The sequence below is a fragment of the Danio aesculapii genome, chromosome 23, assembly GCF_903798145.1.
Source record: "Danio aesculapii chromosome 23, fDanAes4.1, whole genome shotgun sequence".
Lineage (NCBI taxonomy): Eukaryota > Metazoa > Chordata > Actinopteri > Cypriniformes > Danionidae > Danio > Danio aesculapii.
In genome coordinates this window covers 35,542,737-35,570,641 of record NC_079457.1, presented here as the reverse complement: position 1 = coordinate 35,570,641, position 27,905 = coordinate 35,542,737, and the positions used below count along the sequence as shown (strand labels likewise).

At 38.5% G+C, this 27,905-nt stretch overlaps 1 protein-coding gene across 1 annotated transcript in view; it reads left to right on the top strand.

The window, feature by feature from the left end:
* The window catches only part of bmp7b (bone morphogenetic protein 7b), a 103,778-nt gene that overhangs the window by 34,951 nt on the left and 40,922 nt on the right, over nt 1-27,905 (top strand). The gene's annotated exons all lie outside the window — the stretch shown is intronic.

Here is a 27,905-nt window from a genome sequence, read left to right as displayed (position 1 = left end):
TTAGGAGAAAACTTTTCCATCGGCCTGCCTTGGCACCAAATAAAAGGGAGGTTTTTGACAGAATTTGTTTCCTCTTGTTGAGTTTGATTAGGACTCTTGCCTTGACACGCTGTCTTGTGTGACTGAAGTGTTACTTTTAGAGGTCATAATTGCTACTTTCTATATTTAATGGCTTTGTTTTTGTATTTACTCAAGACTTCCGTTCCTTTTTTTTATTTTTGTGAGGGGAAAATGTAGCCTAGTAGTTTGTTGTTGGTGCGAGTGGCATTTTTCTCTCTCTCTCTCTCTCTCTCTCTCTCTCTCTCTCTCTCTCTCTCTCTCTCTCACTCTCTGACCTCCTCCATTTCGTCTGCATCAACATTGTGTAACATTGTTATAGAGAAGCAAGACACAGGTCTCGCTGTGCTGGGAAATATCAGAAAAAGTGCAACAAAAGATTCCTCAGCTGTTTTCTTTACTCCAGTCGACACAAAAAAAGACGAGAGAAGAATGTTAAGAACTACTGGGTTCAATAGTAGTGCACTGATGTCAGTTTTGACAGATATTTCATGCTAAAATGACAATTCATTGTTTATTTACTTACCCTCATGCCATTGCAAATTTAAATGGTGAAATAGAGTAGAACATGTTTAAACATAACTATATGCATATATGACTATATACTATAACTTATATGTTAACTTAATTGTTTTTTTTTAAATTTAAGTGGATTAAACATACAACAATTAAGTTGTCTCCCCAAAAAACTCAAGAATTGTGTTAATTTAGCTCATTTTAAATAAACTAAATCACAACAAGATTTTTCGTTGAGGTTAAAAGTTGTCTCGTGAGTTGTGATGTTATGCTGGAGCGTGAGGGTGAATTTTGGGGGCAGTTTTGGATTTAAACCTAAATTCAAGTGCTTTGCACACACCTAGCAATCCTAGCTACCTCGGTGTTGCGCATGTGCGGGTATGATGTAACTGCTTTTTTCATCAGAGTTCAAAGGTTGCCATGTCCAAAAGCAAAGACTGCTACAACTGCAGCCACACAAATTAACCATGCAATGGAATAGCACTTTAGATGTGCTCAAAGTCATAATTGTCTTAAACACAATTCGAATTAAGATGTGAAATATTACTATTTTAGTCGCATTGTTAAAGGGCAGTACAGACATGCAAACTCAGTAATCAAACTATTACCATCATGTAGGACTTTTAGCCACATTTTGCAACAGGATAAGCCACACATGGCTGTTTGACACTATTCTTTGCACTTACGGAGTCAGTAAAGCACCACAGATACACACATCTCCTCTGAGTGCACGCACACACAGTGAAGTCCTGGAGACACACACATCCATCATCATCGTCAACATTTCGGAAAAAAACAGAAGTTTTCTTTTCCCTCAGCTTGCGGTATCAAATGCGATTAAAACAACTCTCCTATCAGTCCTATACTCACATCCAGTAGCTCAGAGTTTGTCCAATCACTAGAGTTTATAGCAAAATATTTTGCACTGTTTGCATGTCCGTTACAGAGTAGAATTCATTAAAATAAAACTAAAATATCATTATTTACGAGTTTTTTAAAAAAAAGCACCAAAATAGTTTTAGATTTTGTGATTTTTTTCCCTCCAGCTGAATAAAAGACTATTTTCCATTCATATATTTCATTATTGAGGATTCCAAAATTTTTTATAAAAATCTTGTCTAGTCTCGTTCTTGTGAACCCAATCTCGTGTCTTTTCTTGTGGAGTAAGCATCTCGTCATACCAGTAATTTGATTAAGCAGCAAAAAAGAGTGCGTTTTAATATATTGCATGTACTAGTTATGACGCTCCAGAGACAGACGAGTCTTCGCTGAGGCCAGCTTCCAGCCTCCGCCACTGAGACTGCAGCTCTGCACAAGACGTTTGGCCAGCGGAGAAATTAAAATGGTCGTGCCCAACTGAGCCTGGTTTCTCTCAAGGTTTTTTTTCTTCACTTCCGCCTTTAGTGAAGTTTTTTTTCCCTCTCCGCTGTCGCCACTGGCTTGCATGGTTCAGGATCTGTAGAGCTGCGCATCGTTGGATTTGCTCTTCAATATTTGGACTCTCAGTAGTGATTATTAAACCACACTGAACTGAGCTAAACTGAACTGAACTTAAACACTACAAACTGAACTACACTGTTCCTATTTACTGTGACCTTTTATGTGAAGCTGCTTCGACACAATCTACATTGTATAAGCGCTATACAAATAAAGGTGAATTGAATTGAATTGAATTGAATAGTTGCTATTCAGTGATATACCATATTGTTCTATTATGTTCAGTTGTAAAAATAAATATGAAAAATAATATAAATAAGGCTTTTGAAGGATAAAATGCTTTTATAAATCATAAAAGTGCCATAAAAAGTCATAATTATGACAAAACTTTAAAAAAATGCAAAGGCTACGGTTTGCATTGGATTATTATTACCTATTATTAATAACAATTCTAGAAGTTGTCAATAATCATAATCCCATGCAAATCAGCCATGTTTGTAATTTGTGAAGTAAAAATTCCCTCACCAATGACCAAACATTTTTTGCCAATTTCAGAGATCCCGTGATTAATATTAGTCCAGTAATCAGCATCTCTGTGATTTGGCTAAGATTGTGCGCTTTATTATCCATCTTTTACAAAGAATGGAGACTGTAATTGACTGTTTTGGTATTGTGGGCACAGGGGCGCATTTCTATACACACAACACATTGGATACATGCCACATTGGAAATGTACTTCAACATTTGTTCGACTGCAGTTTCTAGGTAAAATGAACAATACTGGGCAGTATGATTCCAAAAACTTTTGTTCCTTTTCATGTTAATTATATTACAGGGACAGATTATAGATGAATAAAGGATTGATGCAGTTCTTTGCACAACACCAAAAAAATAACACAAAACAACTTAAGGGTGTCTATGATTTGTAACCGAATACATTTGCTTACGTATCCAACTCTAGACTACTAATCTAGACAACTAGATTTTCTCAGATGTTTCCTCAGTTACTCACTTGGTATAGTGTTGTATTTGTGATGCAGGGTGCTTGGGTTTGAATCTGGTGGAGCACGGAGATAAAAGCGATGTAAAATCATGGTAAAATTGTGGTCGCAGTGCACTGTTCTCTTACGACTGCTTTTGAAAACACTATTTGTTGGGTTTAGGGAAAGTTTTTGGTTAGCTGGTTCGCTGGTCAGCTGATCTGTTCAACAAACCTCAGCTTCTTGTGAACATGTACAAGAAGGACGTGTACCTGAAATGTACAACAAAAAGTACCTTAAGTATTTCAGATATAATTCCTGTGCAAATAGTGCTTCAGTTTATGACAAGAAAAAAAGATCAAAATAAACTATTTGGGCACACTTTATTTTGATGGTCCATTTGTTTCATTGCATCTACATATCAGTTAATTCTAATTAGATTATAAGTAGACTGTCAGGTAGGGGTTAGGGTTAGTGTAAATTGACATGTACTTGAAAAGTTTCTTAGTCTGTTAAAGGAGCAGTATCAGCAGATATTTAGCAGACAGTCTACTAATTTTCAAACGGACCTTTAAAATAAAGTGTTACCAGCTATTTTGTTTAGTTCTTCCACTGCAGCAGAAACTGTAACTCCAGAACCTAGGCACATCCCAACCCAACATTTCCTGAACAGTTCATAAAATATCTGAAGAATTGTCTGTAAGTTTTACTGAGAAATGTAGGGTATATTATTTTTAGCTTATAAGTTTTCCGAAGCCTGACATTAGCATCTTTAGTGTCGAGACAAACTTTCAGACTTGACTCAACACTGGAGAGAGTCCAGCAGACGACTAAAACCCAGCCAGAGAGCTGATAACCCATCACAGGCCTTTCAGAAAATAAACACACACTCTCATACATAACTCATCGACTTTTCACTGAGAGCCGGAGATAAAGCATGAATTAGTAGTGCTGCTTTGTGTTCAGATGCCTTCGTTTTTCAACTGATGCCAAATCTCCAGACCACATTTCGTTCAGGAAGATTCAGGTTTTAGAATCAAAAAGCTAATAAAGAGAAACTATATTCTAAACTCTTAATTCAAAATATGTATCTTTTAAAAGCTTGTACAAATTCCTAGGTGCCTTCCAGTTTGTGTACTTATACCCTATTGTATGCTGTTCTTCAGTATAAATAGTACAAGTGCGTTTAGATTGAAAATTTAACAATTGAAATGAGCATTTTCTATACCTTCATAACGCACTTAAAGGTGCTGTATGTACGTTTTTGACTCTTCTATAGCCAAAAAACTACTATAATATGTTTGCAGTTTTTTAAGAAACATACCAAGTGAACACTCTTGTTTATCTGAAAAAAGTCAGATATTCTGCTTTGAAAATGTCTGTTACATGCTGGAACGTCTGTTTTTGTTTTGGTCCTTTTAATCCACCCAATGCTAGTTTAGTCAATTATATTTCAGCACCCCAGGTTGCCATGGTGGAAAACCAAGTATTTCAAGTATTCAGTCAGAAAGGCTTTTAAAGTATACTTCTGCGACCGAAATGCAACCTCCAGTGAACAGTCGAAGCCTCTGAAATGAGATGCAGATTCAGAGTTCCACATGATGTTATTAATTAGCAAATAATATAAATATTATGAATGTAATCATTAGGTGAGCAGGTTACATTGTAACTCGGTGTACTAACAACAAGCATTATGCATGATTAATCACAATTAATTTTTATCCAGTATTAATAAACAAACATTTTCTACACATTAGGGCTGTACGATATAGCAAAAATGCAATCTCGATAATTATTTTCGATAACGATATATATTTCAATATAAGTTGTTAATGCTTCCAAGATTTTGGAGTACCCCAACAATGACTGAAGCCACAAAAATTAGGGGGTCCATTAAATGGCATAACATATTTGTTGGCCAATAAATTTTCGGAAATTCAGTACATCAACACAATTAGATTCCCATTGTTGCACATTTCTTATGTGTGATTGGCTCTTAGATTAATATAGAGTAAAGTCCATAGCTTATCACTGTTATTGACATAAATTTTATTGCGATTTGATATAATATTGTTTATTGTACTACCCTACTATGCATGTACATACACATCGATATGTGTATATATGTATGTATAGGTACATAATAAATACACACTGCATACACAAAATAATTATGTAAATGCAAGCTTTTATTTGATCTGTTCTGCTCTATTATTTTCTGTTGTATTATATTCTCTTCTATACGTGAAGTATTGATTTGTATAAATTTTTTTTGCGGGTAATTGATTATAATTCTTGCAGATGCACTGCATAGAAAAAGACTTGATCACTCCAGTCGGTCTAAATTAATAAAATCTTTCCAAAAATCATCAGGTGGAATAAACTTGCATTACAATATATAACGCAGCAATACAAAATATTTTTTCATTATCATGCAGTCCTATATATTGCAATATATGACAGTAACGGAGAAATGCCGCCAAATGTAGCAAAGTAAAAGTAACGTTTTTTTTCTCAAAAAAATTAATTGAGTAAAGTACATGTCATTAAATGTGCTTAAACATCCATTCATTCATTCATTCATTTTCTTTTGGGCTTCAGCAGAATGAACCGCCAACTTTTCTAGCATATGTTTTACGCAGCTGATGCCCTTCCAACTGCAACCCATCACTGGGAAACATCCATACACACTCATTCACACACAATTTTAGCCTACCCAATTCACCTATACCACGTTTTTGGACTTGTGGGGGAAACCAGAGCACCCGGAGGAAACCCACGCGAACAACGGGAGAACATGCAAACTCCACGGAGAAATGCCAACTGACCCAGCCGAGGCTTGAACCAGCAACATTCTTGTTGTGAGGCGATTGTGCTACCCACTGCGCCAGCATGCTGCAATCTACTTAAAAATTGCAAACTTTTATTACAGTATATATGTGATTAATCACAGTTAATCATTAAACAGCACTAGACACAACCCCTGTGTGACCTGCTGTTATAGCATTCGTATATTTGTCCTTATTCCTGCATATGGTTTTAGTAAACAGGTTATTGCTGTACACAAAGGCCCCATAATGCATTGCAGGACGTTAGTGCAGGTTATGAGCCAAAGGAAAGCTCATTACTCTAAAGCTGAGGGCTAACTCAACCATCGTTTACGAGAAGCTGAAACGTGTGTCAAATTAGTACGAATGAATACGGTACGCATTACATCAGTTTATTTAGGAAACGTGTAAACTGCAAGCGGCTTGGAGTTAAACAGGATTCTTTCATTAATTCGCTAAAGGGTTTCTGGATCTAATTAAACTAAATAAACAACGGAGGAAAAGTACAAAGCAAACACACTGTGATGTGTGTGTGATCCGGACTTTACTAATGCGGATTGTTGTTTATTTTGTGGTTTTGTGTTAACATGCGCTATTCATCAGTGCGTTTGTATGGATATTATAGATTTATTTATGCATCGAAAGCTTTTTTATTGGTAATATGTGAACAGCATGTAATGTATCTTATAAAAGACTTCCCAGGTTGTGTATGAGAATCTGCAGACTGATTTTGGGATTTTTTTTTTTGTGCTATATGTCATATCGGTCATATCTTGACATTGACACCCGTCAACCCGCCAAATGCGGGTAGATATCAGTTGTGGCAGGATTGACAGACACTCCCACTAGCCACTTTGTCTGGTTGTAAATCATTTTAAAATTGTAGTTTTCTTAAAAGCAGAGTTCGACAATAAGGAGGGCCCAATATGCGTGATAATGCGATCTTAGAATTGAGAAGCAGCATGACTGACAAAAATAATTGTGTTCGCGCGGGCAAAAGAAAGCATCTGAATATCGAATGAGATCACTCGCGCTAACCGCTGATGTGATGCACGCGACTGTTTAAAACACGTGCGCACTCCCATTTCCTTGCGCAAAGCAACCGTGCCTTGAAACACAACTGGTGTGATCGGTTCTCTTTCAAATATACTAGACAAAAAGTTATGCTCACGCACCCACAGTCTTGCTGTTTTCAAGAGCACCAGATTTGTCTTTTTGTAAGCAGCACCGATTGCTTTTGCTTTGACCATTCTTTGAACAGATTATTAATTGGCCTAATGTTAACCGTGTTCGTGTGATCATCCTTTCATTATCACACACGTTATGTTTTTCACCTGCTTTCTTTTTCTTGCAGTTATTTTTTGTTAATATGGTTTAATTATCATTTTGTACAATAACATTGCTTTAATGGGAGATTAACTCCCCATTTATTTGTAGTTAACTGGTGATCTGGGACCTTTAGCCAGGACAGATTACTGTGTATAATTTTAGATACACGACAAATGTTAATTGTTTTTTAAGACATGTTTTGTTAAATGAAAAGTATAATATACAGCTGTATTTTGCTTGTTTTGACACATTTAAAATGTTTGGCTAAGAAATAATTATTTATTTATGTTTGGTGTGGTCAGAGATAAATTTAGTAAATCCTTAACTTTGAAGCTCTGAAAAGTGTGAAATAAAAACTAATTGTAATACGACACCGTGAAACGCATGCACATTGAGCAGGCTCATACACAACACACAAAAACGTTAAATGAACGAGGAGGCATGTGGACATAACAAAAAATCTAAATCAAGCAATTTTAGCTTGTCAAAGTCAAATTTATCCATATAAAATATATTTTCCCAACAGCTTAATTGTGTTAAATGTCAATGGGAAAGTGAAGTGCTATAAATGCAAATAGTATTATACTGTATAAACCAACATAAAAGCAAACATATAAGGCATACAAGTATTTCTAACAAAATGTCTGGTGCATTAAGACAGGAGGAGTGTGTTCCATCCTACAGTTGGTTGTGCGTGAAGAACGCTCGTGCATCATACTGTTATGTGCTGCATTGTGTGTATGCTTTACTAAAAAGATAGGTCTATGATCTAGCTTTGAACTGAGAGAGTGTGTCTGAGCCTCGGACATTATGAGGAGGCCTATTCCAGAGTTTAGCCATAAATGAGAAGACTCGACCTCCTTTAGTAGACTTTGTAATACTGGGTACTACCAGAAGTTTTGAAATCTGAAAGAACCCCTATTGTGAGTTTTTGAAAATGAGCTTTCATGCCGTGTGTAACAGCTCTAAGGCCCCTTTTACACTAATATGTTTTAGTTTTAAAACAGCGTTTTTGAATGAAAATGATCCGCGTCCACACTAGCGTTTCACCTAGCATTTCCGAACAACTCTCCGTCCACACTACACTGCTGAAAACGCACATTACGCATGCACTGCAGTGTATGTGGACGTCTGAGCTCCAGGCAGTCATCGACCCAGGTGAGACCTGTGCATATCGGACTGTTCATCAAGGATCTATCGCTGGATCTAATCTCACTATATTTGGTAAACGTGATATTTAATTCATCTTATTTACTTTATCTAATGACGTATTCCCAGAATTTGGTCTTTTGAATCTATTACTTGTTTTCAGGTAATGTGTTTTGGCTGAGCGCAAAGATAAGTTTGCTTCATTCATTTGACTGATTGCTTGCCTTTATTTCCTATATTGTATAAGTTATTGTACGTTATACTTTTATAATGGCCATTATTGATTATTAAAACTGATATTCAGCAAAATAGAGGTAGTGTTTCATATTTTCAATGAAAATAAAAGGAGGCAATAATGTTATAGGCTCCGTTTTCCGATGTCTCCAGTTCCCCCACGGAGCAGCAGCATTTTCAAACTAAAACGGCCTCTTCATTGCTGTGGCGACCCCAGATTAATAAAGGGACTACGCCAAAAAAGAAAATGAATGATTGAATGAGCATTCTGTGAGATTTGAGATCAACCAAGGATGAATTCAGTTTGGTGTACTGCTCTGTAAGTTAGACAAACATACTGTAAGCAGAGGAATGTAACTTGGACAGTGTTAAGAACTGAGAGCTGAGGAGGGCTGGAGGAGTTTTGGGGGTGTCCTGTTGAGAGGTGGAGGAGCACAGGGTGTGAAGCGTCTGACGGGCAGGTGCTGTAATCTGTTGTGTCAGTGTGGCCTCTCTTTCATCCTGCCTCAGAGGTGCCAACCTCCTGAAACCTGTCACACTCTGACAAGCCCCTTTTTTGCCCACAAATTTTTGTTAATCTCAATTCTGACTTTGTTTCTAATTATTGCAAATTTGTGTTAACTTATGCAATTTAGAACTTTTTGAGAATGAATGCATTCAGTTCTAGATATTGAGTTTGTCTCACCGTTCTGATTTTATCTCAAAATTCTTTGTAACTTCTTTATGTTTTAACATTTTGAGTCTGTCATTTTATAACTCACAGTTTTGAGTTTATATCCCAATATTTTTTGTCTCGCAATTCTCAGTTTGTAACTCACAATTTTGAGTTTATTTTTCACAATTCTACATTTTAATGTCAAAAGGATGTTTTTTATGCCTTACAGTTTATGTGTGTTTATATGTTTTTTGAATCTCTAACAAATACTGAGTTTATATCCAGTTCAGATATTATTTCCCATAATTCTGAGTTTATATCCACAATATAATTGTCTTTTTATAACTCACAATACTGAGTGTATTTCTCACAGTTCTGATTTTATGTCCTATTATTTTAAATCTCACAATCTGAGATTATTTCTCATAATTCGGAGATTATTATTTACAATCCTGAGTTTATTTCTCACAATTCTGACTTTATTTCCCAGTTATCTTTTATCTCTCAAAATGTATGGTTTATGTACCACAGTTATCTTTTTATATTTCACTATTCTGAGTTTATGACCCACTGTTATTTTAAATCTCACAATTCTTAGTTTTTTTTCTCACAATTTTGAGTTTATATCTCAAAAATCTCTTTAGTCTATTTCTCACAATTCTGAGTTTATATCCGATAGTTATCTTTTATCACTCAGAATTTGGAGTTTATGTGCCACAGTTACCTTTTTATACCTTATTATTCTGAGTTTATGACCCACTGTTATTTCAAATCTCACAATTCTTAGTTTTTTTTCTCACAATTTTGAGTTTATATCTCAAAAATCTCTTTATTTCTTGGAATTCTGAGCTTTTATCCCACACTTATCTTTTTATAATTTGAGTTTATGACCCACTATTATTTTAAATCTCACAAACTGAGATTATTTCTCATAATTCAGAGTTTATTTTATATCCCATAGTTAATCTTTTATCTCTCAAAATTATCCCTCATAATCTTTTATCTCTCAAAATGTATGGTTTATGTACCACAGTTATCTTTTTATGTCTGACTATTTGTCACACCCTCGGCTCGTTCCTTCTCCCCCAATTTTCCGCACTCCCTCACAAACCAGCTCTCACCAATCCCGCGAACCATCACAAGCCTTCTAATCATCTGCACCTGTTCCCCCAATCTAAAGGACACTATATAAACCTACCTCATTCTCCCCTGAGTTTATATCCCATAGTTATCTTTCATCTCTCAAAAATTTGAGTTCCTATCCCAAAGTAAATTTATCTCACCTGTCTAAGTTTGTCACACTGTTATTTCAGATCTCACAATCTAAGATTATTTTGAGTTTATTGCTCACTATTCTGAGTTTCTCACAATTCTGACATCATTTCCCATAATTCTGAGTTTATAGCTCCCTATTCTGAGTTTATTTCTCACAATTCTGAGTGTCTTACATTTCTGAGATTATTTCTTATGTAATTCAGAGGGTGGCTCAGTGGTTAGCACTGTAGCCTCACAGCAAGAAGGTCACTGGTTCTAGTCCCGGCTGAGTCAGTTAGCATTTCTATGTGGAGTTTGCATGTTCTCCCTGTGTTCACGTGGTTTTACTCTGGGTGGTCCGGTTTCCCCCACTGTCCAAAGACATGTGCTATAGGTGAATTGAATAAATAGGTTGGCCATAGTGTATATGTGTGCATGTGAGTTTATGGGTGTTTCCCAGCACTGGGTTGCAGCTGGAAGGGCATCCACTGTGCAAAACATATACTGGATATGTTGGCGGTTCATTCCTGTGGTGAACCCTATTGAATAAAGAAACTAAGGCGAATTAAATCGTGAATGAATTAATGCTGAATGAATTAATGATTGCAATTCAGAATTTACTGTATATCTCGCAATTAGGACTTTTTTTGATTGAACATTTTGCTTGTAATTTCAAATGTATTCACTCTGAGAATGCTGACTTTCTAATGGTTCTTAGATTTTGGTATACATTTCAGTTCAGACGTTCTCATAAAAAAAAACCTTGAAAACGCGAGACTGACAATTCTGAAAAAAAAAAGTCAAAATTGCAAGAAACTCAAAGTAGCTGAACTACTCTCTATGTCGATTTAAGCACACGGGTCCAGATTTGAAATCCCGGGTGCTGTGGGGTGGTCAGGAGGATGTTGGTGAGCTGTTTGGTGTAGGATGTAAGTGATGAAGAGTGACATCATCTCTGCGGTTTTTCTGTGTGTAACAAGAACAGCTGCACTCCGTTTCAATGTGAGAGGTCTGCTCGTAATCCCACAACTAAACAGAGAGTGTGTGTGTAGGAAGTGCTTGGTGAGATGCTCAATAGCTCCAGTGCGTCTTTTTCCTTTGGCCAACACATGTGATAGACCAAGAATCGCTGCCAAATCGAGTGGTTGGAGCATGTGCCCTTTCAGAACAGCTTATTGCAGCAGAAACAACACAGACAGGAAATGTACCTCATATTTTATAAAGCAAAAACAATGTAGTGACAGTAATTTAATAACAACAACCAGTGGAATTATAAGTGTGCGTACAGTATGAATGAGACAAAGACAATTAGAAAGACGTGAGGGATAAATAATGTTTTCATTTGTCTGTTTGACGGTGTGTTTCCAATTAGAGGTCATATTCATCTCATAATGGCTTTGCGCGCGCACACACACACATGCATGCTTGTTTTGGTCTGGCTTTATTGATGTGGTTCAGCGGAGGAAGGAGAGCTTGATTTCTGTAGTAATTAAGAGCAGCACATGCAGGAAAATGACATTTGTAACATAACTAAAGATAAAAAGAAAGGGTTTTAGTGATCTTTTTTTAGACATCCTTTAGTAGACCACAAGAAACAGAAGTGCAGATCGTCTTTTGTGGTGAATGATTGAAACTGCTTCTTGAAAAACAGCTAATGTAAACTTGATTTTGTCCATGAAGAACATATCATTTCAGCATGGATATCGCAGGTTTGAATCGAGATTATACTTTTGACCCTATAAATCACACATGATTTGTGGAGATGTTTAATCATTCACTGTAAAAAAGTTGATTCAACTTGAAATTGTAAGCCAACTTGCTTCACAGCTTTTTTTTTTAGTTTACTCAACTTTTAACCCAAGTGCTGTACTTGACTGAATTTAAATTGAAGGCAGGCAGTTGCCTTAAAGTTTTAAAGGGGTCATTCAGAGTGTGTTTTTAAGGCTTGGTTGTGTTTATAAGATGCAATGTGTGCTCATGCTTCAATTGTAGAAAATCACGTTATATTTTTCATAGATCTTACTTTGATTATAAACAGTTACTCTGCTAAGATGAAAATTACTGTCATATTTCCTAGTTCCTCTGTAAGGCCCGCCCTCAAGAGTCTCTGATTGGTCAGCTAACATAATGTGCTGTGATTCGTGGATCAGCTCCACCTCACCAGGAAAAGCATCACGCCTTTAATAGCACATGCTTTTGTGCTGTGTCACTTTGAGCCTGAATCAGACAGAAAATTAAGAGGCTGCTCTCTAAAATAAAATCTGACAAGTGCCTTTCATATATATTTGGAATAAGCATGTGTAAGTAAGGTTCACATATCTTTTGCGAGTTGGTTATTTGAGATGTAGAATGCAGGGAATGTGAAACACTGCAGCGCTGTTGAAGATTGTGGGTGTTTACAGGGGTTTGATGATAAAAATCCATTTGTAGCTAAATTGTTAGCAGTGCCAAACAGCATTTCCCAATGTTTACATCCTTGTTTACGTCTTTGCTAAAACATACTGTTAACGCTGGAAACTGTGCATGTAATAGATAAATTTTAACAAATAAAATACTCACAGGTTGTGGCTCACAATCCACAGCTTTTTCTATTATGATTGGAGCTGCTCCTACTTTGAGGAGTTTTTAGCTTAGCCGAATGCAGCATTGAACTAGGAGAGATTCTGGAAGCTGTCCTTTGTCAAATGCTAGAACTAGATCTTTTTATAATTCTCTGGAACATAATTAGAATTAAACTGTAAGCACTTCTCTCTCTGTGTTATGTCCTTTTGAAGCCCAAATACAGAAACAGAAGAAGCTCTGTGGAAATAGCAGCGTTTGGGCACCATTTTAGCTTTCTCTGCTTAGCTTTCTCTGCTATAACATTACAGCACCTCTGACCTGTTGCTGCACAGGTTGTATGTTAGGGTTGGGTACCCAAACCCGGTGCCGTTATGGCAACGGTACCTTTGTAACCGGTATGCACAGGACCAAATCAGCATATGAATTTCAGTGCCTAATTCCGGTGCCACTGGTGCTGCGACAAGAACGTAAAGCAGCGAGAAGCGCCGCTCGGCATCGTGCATGCATTTTAGAATTCCAAACATGGGTTTCTATCAGGGTACACACACTGGCTCTGCAAGTCGGCAGCTGTCCGCGGCACCCAGCCATGACTCAGGACACCACAGAGCACCATCTGAACAGTTTCATTTTAAATAACATGCGAATGTCGTATCTGGTGAGTGCTACTTTTTTGTCGCAGCTCTGGGCGGCACATCCGGTGTGTGACGCCCTTAAGAAGCATCAAGGGATCAATACGCTTATTTCACGCGGCCGCCATTTTAAAGATCTAAAGCGAGGCTGCGGTGGGAAGAGACCCGGAAGTATAGGGCCAGCACTGTAAACATTGCAGTAACATGCTGTGGACTACAAACCTCCAGCTGTTACCGAGATTTCAAAATGCAGAAATGGTGTAAACATCACTTTAATATCATTCAGTAAGTTTAATTTAAACAATTAAAAAGCAATTTGGCATCAAACAACATCACAATCTCTGTAAGAGTAATACGCTCAAGTGTCCTCCTAGGCTTCAGTTCATAGCACCAGTTAAACACCGTGGGGATGCTTTCCTGCTTCAGCCTATGTAACCCGGTGAGTGATAAAACACTGCAGTCCTCTGTAGCACACCCTCGTGTTGTCTGTAATAGTGTTGTCCTGGTACTGAAGTTTTAAAACCGTCTATTTCCCACTAACGTTGAAACGCCGCTGAGCGCGGATGACTCGAATGATCTTCACTTCACTCTTCAGTGTATCTGTGTTTGCACTCCGTTTACCGCTCTTCACCCAGTGCAAACACAGATACATGGAGACTGGGGTGCGAAGCAGCCGTGAAGACCAGTAGAGTCATCAAGCAGATCGCTCGTCTGTGTTTGTGCTCGGTAAACAGAGGAGGGTGAACTGATGACCTTCTCGGCCAATCACAAGCATTTCTGTTGAGCACGTGACACAATGGCAAATCAGCGCTGTTTTAAGAAAGCCATCAACAGTGGCTTAAATGTTAGCGGGAAATTGATGGTTTTTCTTTTAATTCAGTATCGTGACAAGTCTAATATAGTGAAAGAATAAGTTCATTAACTCGAGTTTGATAAAAGGTGTCTAAAATGTGTGTTTGGGAAAGAAAACGTTAGCTAACTAGTGCCATTTCCCTTAACTTAGCTGAAAATGAGCTCTGATATGCCTTTTTATTTTCACCATTTATACAGAACGGACCTTCGGGTCACTTGGAAGGTGGTGAAATGATAAATTTGTGTCACTTTCTCTTCGCTGATAAGATATACAGCCAAGTACACAACGTTCCAATGTAACTTCCAATGATACTTCCGGGTTTCTTCCCACCGCAGCCTCGATTTCGCTTTTAAAAATGGCGGTCGCGTGAAATCAGTCTATGGCACACATAAGTATGCGTTGTGTCACACCATCTCTAAATATTTAATTCTAAACAACTTTTAAGGGTTAGGGACACCATTAGCGATATCAGGGGTTTGTTCTTGTTGCTTATAGAAGGCAAAGCGAGCAATACGGCGCATGCGGTGAGCGACATCCTTCATCAACACGTATGATCGCATTCATCTGATTTGCTTAAACTTAGCATTTTAAAGTATGGCAGTATTTTACAAGCAAGGATTCTGACACACCAACATGCAGCAGATGCTTTACAAAAGTTGTGTGTAAGGGGGAAACACGTCAAACTTATGAAAGGGCTCATGGAATCAACTTAAAGGTGAGGAATGGACTGTCTTTGACAGCTTGTAACATCATCTGGCACTTTCAGTCAGTACGTTTACATGGACACCAATACTCTGATTTTAATATGATTAAGACAATACTCTGATCAAGAGTCTACCACGTAAACAGTGATTTTTGATTATCTTAAAGAACCACAGACACAAACTGCAGAGGAAATATTTACAGGCTGGTGACGCAATGACGTTAATGGATCTATGTGCTATAACATGTAACTAGGAATCATGAATGTAACATTCAAAAAGCAACTCATGTAAACACCTGAATTATTTTATTGTCTTATTCAGATTAAGGCAAATCATTAGATCACTAATGTCCATGTAAAAGTAGTCACAATCCCCAAACCCAGAAAAAAACTGTTCCCTGATTTTGATGACAGCCTTTCCACAGGTTAGTAGTAAGCTAATGTAATGTTAATAGCATAATGCAAATCTTGCATTCATGCTAACAAACAAATAATCAAAAAAATATATTAATGCAATTCAAATATATAAATATGAATTGATTTTTACTTTAAACTTATTATAAATATATATTTATATCGTTCAATTATAATGATACATTTTTTTTTTTGGTCAAATTATTTTTGTGGCTAAATAGTATCTGTTTAGGCACCGGTATTGTTTTAAAAGTATCAATTTAGCACCGGTATCGGAATAACCCCAAGCGATACCCAACCCTAGTGTATGTGCATGGTGAATGCATGTAACCTGAAGCGTTTGTGATCTCACTAACCCGGATGCATTTTTTGTGGTCCCCTGAAGAAAAGTCCCTTTATCCATCAGGGGTCACCACAGCGGATTGAACCACCAACTTATCCAGCGGATGCCCTTCCAGCCGCAACCCATCACTGGGAAACTCATTACTTTTTGCATTTCGGCAACAAGTCAATGCACTACTTTTCTAGTCGGTTACTTCTAACACTGCGTATAAACATCATACCATTTTAATGTTCCCCGAAATAAAAACATGTCATAAAAACAATCAGTCTACAGGCTTTCGTAGATAACCTAGGACATCCGTTGTGTGAAAGCCTCATTTGTTGTGCTTTGTTTTAAAGTATAATAAATAGTCTAAACCTTCTAGTCTAAACAGTTGACAAATGAGTGATTAATTGTGAGACGACACCAATAAAAAGCATCATCCACCAACTGTTACTTTTACAGTAAGACGCTAGACATTTACAGCGCTCTTTAGCTATGAAACGCAAAAATGTTATAAATATGGAGCACATGCTTTTAATCTGCAGAGCTCCAGGTGGGCAACAGGTTGAGCGGTTCCTCTGGGGTCACGATCATTACCTCTCAAACAAACGCAGCGTGTGTTGTGCATGTGTGTGAGGCTGCAGGAGCTGGAGCGATGCAAGGCCATGAGTGCTAATGGGATTGTTTGTGTTTGCGTGTATTGGGATGAAAAGGAAAAGCAATGGAAACGGGCAGCTGTTCAGATGCCTGTGGATTGAATTTCCCTTGCTGCTCGTATAAATGCCGTCTCCCTCTCTTTCTCTCGCTAAGTAATGTTTATTTTACACAGGTAGGGCGACCATGCCGTTAGCCACTTGTTTCCTCCCAGAGGAAGTCATAAATGTGCCCGCTTGGGTTTAACTGCGCCCAGCCCTACTGCTAATGACTGCCATATATTTGAAAAGAGGAGGAGAGATAGAGGAAGATATGGAAATGAAGGGATGATAGACGTGAAGAGGGGATGTTTTTGATGCAGTATGGAAAGGTGAGGTTATTTCGAAGGGTTTTTAATGGCCACCGATTAGAAATGACATTTCTTATATCGTTTTATGTCCAGATTTATCTTTTATAGAGAAACGTGAGGAGTTCAATCTTTCTTCAGTAGCTTGTTGTTTCCAATTGTGATGCACTGAAATGATTCAGTGTTGCCACCTTGTGGATAAATTACTACTCAATGTGCACTTGTGCATACATTTTATGCACCAATCAATATACAGGCATAAGGGCAGCATGGTGGCTCAGTGGTTAGCACTGTTGCGTTACAAGAAGGTCACTGATTCGAGTCACGGCTGGACCAGTTGTCATTTCTGTGTGGTGTTTGTATGTTCTCCCCTTATTCGGGTGGGTTTCCAAAGTTCAATGACATGTGCTGTAGGTCAATTAGATGAACTTTTGTCAACACAAAAATGCAGGTGACTGATACCGAAACTCTCTGAAAACTCCAGCCAGGGTGAAGATATTCCAAAACTCCGAATACAGTGTGATCGTCTGGACACTTCAAACATAGTTTTCGCCTCATGATGTCAGCATGTGTGTTGTTTCCTCCTTTCTGATTGGCCAACATGACTGGGTTCACACCAAATGCAGAAGACATGAATGAGACAAATTCTGCATTTTCATGGCAAACTTATCACCTATTCTGTGTCATTCACCCCAACGGGATGGTAATCCGCCTCTGTTCTCATGTTTGTATTGACTTGTATGCAATTTAATTTAGAAAATACTGTATTCCCCATTTAAAAGTGTCATTATCATGGCTGTTGGCTTGGTGTGCCTATAACATGTATCACAGTGTGTTTTTGCGTTTTCATGTGGACAGGGATTTTTTTTTCTAATTAAAGAGGTAAAAAACTTTATAAAATTTATAAAAATACCTAGTATCTATAATATCTATTTGGGTAAGAAGCTCAAACTTACACTCATTATGCTGCATTTACACTAGATGTGGATGAATGACGAGCGATTTACATGTTAAGTCAATATAAAGACACAAATAGACATCCTCCGTTGCGATTCGAGTGAATGAAGTGATGCGACTTGCGCATTTCATGCGAATTGCAAGAGTTTAAAAATTTGAACTTCAGCGGACATTCGCGTCGCGTTAACCAATCATGAGTTTGCTCTTGTAGGGGCGTGATTATGAAGTAGTACCTGTTGTTGGCAGAGATGTATAAAGTACTAGAGACCCAGACTTAAGTAAAAGTACAAGTACTCTATCAAAAAGTGACTTGAGTAGAAGTAAAAGGGCTCTTTAAGCACCATACTTAAGTGGAAGTACTAAAGTATTCAACATTTTTTGTACTTAAGTATTGCAAGTAGTTTATTTCAAAATTTACTACTCAAGTACTGAAAGTAAAAGTATTGTGTAATGTAGTTATTAAAGAATGCAGTCAAAAGACATCATATTGTTTTGTTTATTTTAAATCTCTTTTTTGGGGCAAGTCCATAATCCACTCAAAACGCTATTGAAACCCATTTTCGGAGCACAAATTACTGGTTGTAAACGCTGTAAACGAACGTTCTAATTCACTTGATTTTGATTTTATTGTAAAAAAAAGAAAACGTGTATATTACTGTGTTAAATGAAAATCTGAAATATTTTATGGCTTATGGCTATGATTTAGTATTCAAAAATGTTTCATTTTGATTATGTTTTAATTAAATTGGTCTTAAACTTCATATTTTTCATATTTTATAGTATATTTATTCATTCTGGTACTTTTACCATAAACCAACATCTCAACCATTTGGTAGAGGCTGATATTTTAGAAATTATGGGATGTGTTGGGGGAAAATGTATTGATTGTGTTAACTAGCGACGTTAGGAGTTAAGAAATGCAATAAATAAAAAAATTCTATTGTTTTTTTTCTTGGTGTGACAGTTAAATGGTTACTTGTAATACAATTGTGTCCTTTAATACAGCAGTAAGATATATGAACTGTACCCTTAATTTGACCCGCTCAAAGAAAACACTCTTTCTGAATGTATCAAACAAAACTCATGCACAGAAGACAGCATGAGCATTTATAGCAAATTAACTTAATGTAAATATTTCCCGCCTGCTTTTTAAACGATGACAGACGAGGTCTTACACCCCTTTGATTGGTTATTGTCTTCACCTTCTCAACAGAAAGGGCTGCTATCAGCTTTAGAAATGAAAGCGTTGTTCACTGATGGCGGGAAGAACAGCCGCGGTTACAGTCTATGTATGTATAATACGCGGTTATCACAGGTAATCTATAATAGACACAGTGGAGAAAACTTGCACCTCATACACGCCCAGGTCTGGATCCACAAGTATCGCTTTAACAGCCAAGAGGACAAACAGGCCAGTGGGTCAAATGTCCAAAGTGAGAGAGGCAGAGATGGAGTCTCACAACATTTCTCTGTAGTAGTGAAATAGCGGCTCGTGTGCTGTGCCGCCTTCACTCGCCCTCGCGCCTCCGTCCTTCGCCATAGTATTGCGACACCGCACATAGGAGATAAATGACGTCAGTACGTAATAACCCGTTATGATCTATTACTTAACTGATATCGACCATTTTGACACCTCTAGTAACGAGTAACGATGCAGCTCATAAAAAATCTATCGGAGTAAAAGTATTAAACTCATCGAAAATATGTACTTAAGTAAAAGTGGAAGTAGGAGAAAAAAACAATACTCCAGTAAAGTACAGATACTGCCTTTTAGTACTTAAGTACAGTAGTGAAGTAGTTCTACTTCGTTACTATACATCTCTGGTTGTTGGTGTCCCGAGAGGAAATCCTAGTGCCATCACCAGACAACTGTTCATCAAACTGGACTTGGCTCTGTCTGAAGCACCACTGAAAGCTTCCATCATCCAGGTACAGTTTCTGGAGGAGTTGATGAACTTACTGTATAGAGCTGGGTGCATCTCTGAAAGAATCTAGTGAACTCAGCACCGAACTAATATACCCTGATTTTCAGCCTTTCTAAAGCACATAAACATAGCTCCTATCTCAATACAATCCATGTTAGTCATTTAGCACTGAAGCTAGAAGGTGCATTCAACTTCATGCAGCGCTGCGCAGATCGATCGAAATCTGTCTTAAAGCAGTATATGCTGGTTAGAAATGTTGTTTGGATTGACGCTGTGCCGACCCCACATTACTATCACATGTGGCATCCAAGTACCACGACAGTGCTTCGAGATCAGACGACTGATTCAGTCGGCGCAGCATCTGAAGAAAGACTGCTCGAGCTACGAAGACGACACCGATATTACACGATTGGCTGAGTTCACCGCATGACAACAACCACGTGTGTTTCGGCTTTATTATTGGACAAATTCCGATTCACAAATTTCATAACAAACAATTCACTTTTCATACCATCTCTATCTTGTATATATCATGCTTATTAAAAGGTTACAAATATTTTACTGCAGTAATGTTTTGTTAAATAATCTGGTTATAAAGGCTGGCTTGTTTGCACAGCTTTATTTTCCTTTTTTATACAGACTATTTACTGCATTCAGCTCCATGAACGATTTAAATGATATTTTTTAGTGAATAACTTAATTATTAACTTACAGACAAAAAAAAAAACGTCTATGAAAATTCATTCAGTCAATGAAACATCTTTAAACATAAAGTAAACAATGCAAAATTTAAAAGTTAAATACACTTGCCACTGGTCTCGCTTCACCCCACAAATCTTGTTCCCCTCCCAAACTCATCACCACTAAAACCCAACCAATCGCAGATCTTGAACTCTGCATTGTCACAAAGTATAATTCAATTTTTTTGAAAGGTGTGCCTCAGGGTCCATGCAGGGTCGATGTGCAGAATTATAAACCAACCTTTAGCAACCATGCACAAGTTAATGCCACGAGACCGAAAGTGTCATTTGGGACAGGACTTCTTTTGTTTGTAAAATTAATAAATGAAACAAACAAATAAATAAATGAACACATAATGAAATAGAAAAAAAAGTGGGACTGTGGCTCTGTAGTTAGCACTGTCGCCTTCCAGCAAGAAGTTTGCTGTTTCGAGTCCCGACTGGGCCAGTTGGCATTTCTGTGTGGAGATTGCATGTTCTCCCCGTGTTCAAATGGGTGCTCCAGTTTCCCCTACAGTCCAAAGACATGCGCTACAGGTGAATTGAATAAACTGCATAGTGTTTGAATGTGTGTGTTGGAATAGTTGGCGGTTCATTCCATTGTGGAGACCTCACAATGGAAAGAAGGAAAATGAATGAATGAATGAAAGTTACAGAAACTTCTCCAGAGACTTTTTTTTTTGTCTCTCAATGCATACATATGAAATATTGTCATTGATCTGGTTATCGTAAGAAATATCAGAAGTTGTAGTGAATTCCATATCGCCCAGTGTGTCCTGTATGTTAAAAATAATGTTACAGTGGCATATTTGAAAATCATATACTACAGAAGAGATTCACAGTGCTGTTGTGAAAGAACAGAAGGCTGAACGAGGCTGGAGAGGAGGCTGCTCCACATCTGCTCCACACTTGATAAAGTCCTCTTTAATGTTGAGGCCTTGACAGAGAGATTAAGAGCCTGCAACGGCTTGAGCTCAGAGAGGGTGTGTTTGTCCGAGCACCTGCGCCTGCTTTTGGGGTTCAGCCTGAATTCTGGCTTTTGAGGGCTTTATGGAGGGGCGACGCACGCTTACTTGTGTCATCACTTCTGGCTGCGCTGAGCATGGAGACCTTATTTATTGGTTACAGGGAGGAACAGAACAACTGCTGCAATCATTCACCCTCTCTGTGTGTGTCTGTGTCCACGTTTGCAGATGTTCTTAGCGGAGACTCACTGTGATGTATCTGTAGCCATGTGCATTGTGTTTGTAGCCATGTGTTGTTTTCAGTATGTGTGTGTGTGTGTGTGTGTGTGTGTGTGTGTATGTGTATGTGTGTGTGTGTGTGTGTGTGTGTGATCTCATTTAGTGTGAGGTCGGACATGTGCGCAGACAATGATGCCAAATGAACTGGAGGAAAATGCGAAGAGACTCTTATTAAATAGCTCAACTATGACACTCCTCTGGTCCCGCTCCACTGATGCCATTGATGAACAGGTGGCCGTTTGAATCATTTGTTTTTGGTTTGGTTGAAACACATTCAGAACACTGTGTAATTTTCAAGACAGGGCCAAATTGTCCATCACCTAAATCCAGTTCCCATGGGTTTTTCTTCTAGAAAGGCGTATACACATAGCAGTAGATCCAAAAAGTATTTGAATAGTCTGCATTGAAGAGAAGTTGTTGCTCTAGATGAAAAAACGTCAATGCTATTGGCATCTGTGGACAAATGATACTCAGAATTAACGTCATGTAATCCAGCCGGTGTCAAGATGACTTTAGTGTATGTATGAAGTCAGTTCACCTCAAGTTCACACAGGTGTTGTGGAAGGGTAACCACAGGTGTAGATATTCTGCCTTCAGATGCTAGAGGTATTCTCATAAATACCACTTTCCTAGTCAGACACTGCATAAGTTGTATTTATGAATGGGAAACGGGGAGATAATTATGATACCAGAATTTCAGGGCTGGGTGAGCTATAAACGTTTGAAAGAATTGTTGCTGTAGTTATGTTTCATGAACAACATTTCTGTCTTTTACGATGTATATATTCTGTAGATTTGATCTGAATTCATACTATGTGATCTGAACAGAAGTAATGGAATGTTATTTCTGTATTTTACATGGTGGCGCAGTGGGTAACACGATCGCCACACAGCAAGAAGTTCGCTGGTTCGAGCCTCGGCTGGGTCAGTTGACATTTCTGTGTGGAGTTTGCATGTTCTTCCTGTGTTCGCATGGGTATCCTCCGGTTGCTCCGGTTTCCCCCCAGGTCCAAAGAAATGCACTATAGGTGAATTGGGCAGACTAAATTGTCCGTAGTGTATGTGTGTGAATTAGGGTGTATGGAAGTTTCCCAGTGATGGAAGGGCATCCGCTGCATAAAACATATGCTGGATAAATTGGCGGTTCATTACGCTGTGGCGACTTCAGATTAATAAAGGGACTAAGCCGAAAAGAAAATGGCCGATGAAGGTAAATCCATATGATGGTGAGAATGACGATTTCTTCTTCTTCCTGTTTTACTATGGTTGACAACAAAACTTTTTGGTGCGTTACTGCCACCTCTCACTCTGGTCGGGGACATCGCAAATCAATCATTGGGCTGACACGAGAAACTTGCTTGATGGAAAGATGACTGAGGGAGAGGAGTTATTTATGTGAAGTTTAATTTAAAACTAATTTCGAGAGGAGCATGTGCTCATGATTGACCCAGCTGTTCCACATTAGCTAATCATGATCCTCCAATCAAAGGATCCCAAGTCACTAAATATATCCTCATTTCCTCTCTACAACTATCTTCGTCTGGAAGAAACCCCCCTCCTCCCCTTCTTCCACCTTTATCCAGAATGGGCGGCACGGTGGCCCAGTGACTAGCACTGTTACCTCACAGCAAGAATACCAATGGCGTTGGGTCTTCACTGGGCCATCTGGTATTTCTGTGCGGAGTTTGCATGTTCTCCCTGTGTCCGCGTGGGTTTCCCCCGGATTCCCCGATTTCCTCCCACCATCTAAATGTGCTTTATATTATAGATAAAATAAGCTTAAATCTTTTTTCTAATGTCTTACTCTCAGGAAGTTCACCTTGGCCTCAGCAGCTTGAGAGTTTCAGATCGACCTGAGCTCAACCCCTCCTCGCCCTGTGAAAGGAGGGAGCCCTGGGCTCGAGGATCCCTTGAGCTCAGGGCTCTCTCCCGGGACAGCACGCCAAACAAGCTATGTATGAATCGTGACCTAAGTGTGAACTCTTGTAATATATATTATAAGTGGGCATAGATACATTTTTATTTTTTTTTTAAATTTCGAAATTAATCTAGATTAATCTAGATTAAAATGACTCATTTGAATTCTGCCGAAGGCATTCAGAATATGTGTGCTATACAAATAATAAATCTTTGAGAATTGGTTTCTCGAGACTGGTGGCGCATTAGACCAGGGGCTCATCTCCTGTTTCCAAAATGCATCACAAACTGCTTGAGAAACTGTTATACTATGATAATTGGTGATGAAAATAAATTATGTTCAATAAGATGTACTTGTGTTTACTAACTGTTTATTCAGTTAAACATGAATGTTGAACTGTAGGCCTACGCTCCAAACAGCGATTTCATACTTGCTTTTGATGTCCGTACATACAGAAAATGCTGCTTCTCAATGCCAAGTTCACAGAGCCCTGATGGTGTCAAACATTGAGTATGTTTACATGGGCAACAATACTTTAATACGACTTTAATATGATTAAAACAATACTCTGATTAAGAGTCTACCAAGTAAACAGCGATTTTTGATTACTTTAATGCGACTAAAGTCATAACTGAACTAAACAGAAATGAAACACACACACACACCGAAATGCGGAAGTTTTTTTTCTTTACGTTTGGCGAGCGTTATTACATTCTATAACACTCTCATCAGTCCTTGCTCCTTATTTGCGTCTAATACCCCAGTTTTTCACGGCGTATGAATGAAATGTTTATGAGTTAAAGTGAAACTGCTGAACTGCAGCTAAAGTCAGGCATCCTGCTGATTTGATTCAGAAGGGCACTTGTTTGTCAGACGGCTCACCGGTCAGGTATACAGCCGCGCTAAAATATCAAGGTGAAAGTCATCAAAGCTTGCGTAGAATAGACCTAGTCTATAGATATATATATATATATAGTTTACTGTAGTAAAGGCTAAAGTATACTACAGTAATTACTATTATTTCATGATAGTTATTGAGGATACTACAATATGTAAGTTAGTGTAATTTAATGCTCATTCATAAATATTTCCCTTTACTATACATTACTATTTTAAATGCGTAACACCTGGTTTTATTGGATTTTTTAGTTTTTGCTGTTATACTATAATTTGTTTCTGTTTAATACAATATTATTTACAGTAAACAACTGAACTGAACAATTATGATTCAAATATGATACAAATATGATTCATTGACAGTTTTAATGATAATTTAAGTTGCTTCGATTTTAAAAATGAAAATTGCAAAATTATCTGAAATGTAGCTACGCTACTTTTGCAAAGTAGCTTTTAGCTCAGCTTGCTACATTTCCAAGGGTGTAGCTTTTAGTTTAGTTAAGCTACATATTAAGTAGTGCAGCTTATAGCTTAGCTCACTACATTTTTCAAGTAGCTTGCCCAACACTGACTGTAAGTTTAACAGCTTTAAAATTCTTTTATTAATAAGGTTGCGGGTGACACAGCCAGGCCAGGTTTTATTCTGGTTCTCTGTCACGTTTTCGTCAATTCCCCTGTGTCTGATTACCTGTGTTCCTGATCTCCCTTTTCCATCCTGCAATCCATCCAACTCCATCACATCCAACCACATGGGAAAGCCAGATTGCTGCCGGAAGTGGTGTTAGTGAGACCATCAGTGGGTGCTCAACCTGCGGTCTGTGTGGGTCTATTGATGGGCACTCTATACTGCTCAGTGACCACCGTCTTTCAGATGAGACGTTCAATCGAGGTCCTGACTCTCTGTGGTTATTAAAAATCCCAGGATGTCCTTCGAAAAAGAGTAAGGGTTTACCACAGCATCCTGGCCAAATTTGCCCACTGGCCTCTGTCCATCATGGCCTTCTAACCATCCCAAACATTGTTGTATCCACTCCCTTAATCACTTGATGACTCAATTACACAACATAAAATCATAATTTATATTGGTCATGTAATGTTACAATTCCTTATTTCGCACAATGTTTTTTTGTTGTTGGAACTGTTCATTTATTCATTCATTCATTTTCATCCACTTTTCTGGGGCCAGGTCTTGGGGTCAGCAATCTTAGGAGAGAACCCCGGACCTTCCTCTCCCCAGACACTTACTCCAGCTTCTCCGGGGAGATCCCTAGGCGTTCTCAGGCCAGCCGAGAGACATTGTCCCTCCAGCATGTCCTGGGTCTTCCCTGAGGCCTCTTCCCAGTGGAACATGCCTTAAACACCTAGGCTGACTTCTCTCGATGCGGAGGAGCAGCAGCTCTACTCCGAGGTCCTCCTGGGTGACAGAGCTCCTCACCCTAGCTATAAGGGTACACACTGCCACCCTGCGAATGAAACTCATTTCAGCCACTTGTATCCAAGATCTTGTCCTTTTGGTCATGACCCAAAGCTCATGACCATAGGTGAGAGTAAGAATGTAGATTGACCGGTAAATCGAGAGCTTTGCCTTTCGGCTTAGCTCCTTTACCACAACAGACTGGTACATCGATGGCATTACTGCTGCCGCTGCACCAATTAGCCTGTCAATCTCACATTCCATCCATCCCGCACTCGTGAACAAAACCCCATGATACTTGAACTCCTCCACCTGGGGTAAGGACTGTCCTCCAACCTGGAGATGGCAAACAACCTTTTCCTGGTGGAACACCATGGCCTCGGACTTGGAGGGGCCGATTCTCATCCCAGCTGCATCTCACTCGGCAGCAAACAGTTTGTTAAAACTGTTTCAGAGCAATGCTTAAAAATGATCACAAGGGATAGTTGTCATTGTAGAGATGGTTGTGAAACATTTTGAAGCCTGGACACACTTGCTTTTAGTGTTTCACACAGCTTCGCTCTGCCCACCACAGTCAAAAACTTGTAAAAAGACTAACAACTGAAGAATGAAAAACTAAACCAGGATTATCTAGGGTGAGCAAGCTAGGGTGAGTTAATTAGAAATGGGTGCAGGCAATCAGTCCATTCAAGAGATTGTGGGAGTTGTAGTCTAAGTTCAGTTCATGAGTACTCCAGTTTGTTATTGTAACAGCATGCATGTTTTCGTGGAAGTGCAAGACTCCCTCTCTATGTTTACAAGAAGTCACATTATCTTTTATTCATGCTGCCTGTATTTTTGTCTGCCTGTATCAACACATTTAATGTTTTTTTTTTTGGTATATTTGTTATGTAAAATCAATTAAGCCAAACTTTTGGGCGTGGCTTAAGCGCTTTCCCATGCATGTTGGATAATTGCATTGATGTTAACATGAGTGCAAAATGTCTTTATGGGTGACTGTGTTCTGGTCTACATTATCAGGATCATTTAAGTGTTTTAAAGCACATTCCAGGAGGTATGTTTTAATGGTGTAAGAGTGAAGCAATGACAGCCTGATGCACGTCATCCTCTAAAATCTACAGAGAAATGGAAAAGCACTTAGAGCAAACTGTTTGATCTTCCTGAGAGAAGTAGAGAAAGAATCCAGGAAACAGGAAGAGAGGTGTGTGTGTGTGTGTGTGTGTGTGTGTGTGTGTGTACTTGTTTGTATTAAGCCTGGGACACACCAAGTCATAGAACTAGTAAAAAAAACTACCTTGCTGTGGCTTTGCATCAGCTAAATCTGGTCCCGTCTGGACCAAAAAACTGCCCATGAACACACCAAACAAACAACAGCTAACTGAAATGAGATCTTGCTTTTTGCTTGTACGTGCCTGTTTCTTTCCACCCACTGTATTGTCATTCCACAAAGGGTAACCGGAACTAATGCTGCCCACATACAAACCATAATCTTACCACTCTGTAAGATTCCGTTCTATCAGCCCAACGACGGAATCCGTTGAATGGTCAAAGGTTAAATGCGTTCATTAGAGACCCAATGCCGCACAGAGTTTTCATACCCCGTGATTCTCAAGGACAGGATCTTGACATTCTAAGGTTAGTCAGAGAAGGCAGGGTTAACTAATATGCAATTTGTCTGGTTGCCTTCTGCTCACTCGTACGTGTGTTGAATTTAGTCATTTTCATACAACTTGCTAAATCAGGGATAACCAGAAATCGAATAGTGTCCGAGCTGAAGTGCTGACTGCTCCAGACAGTCTCATGCAATTCGTTTGGATATCATGTACACAGATCAAGGTAGCGCCAGGCTCCCCATAATCTACTGGATATAAAAGATATCAGGAGA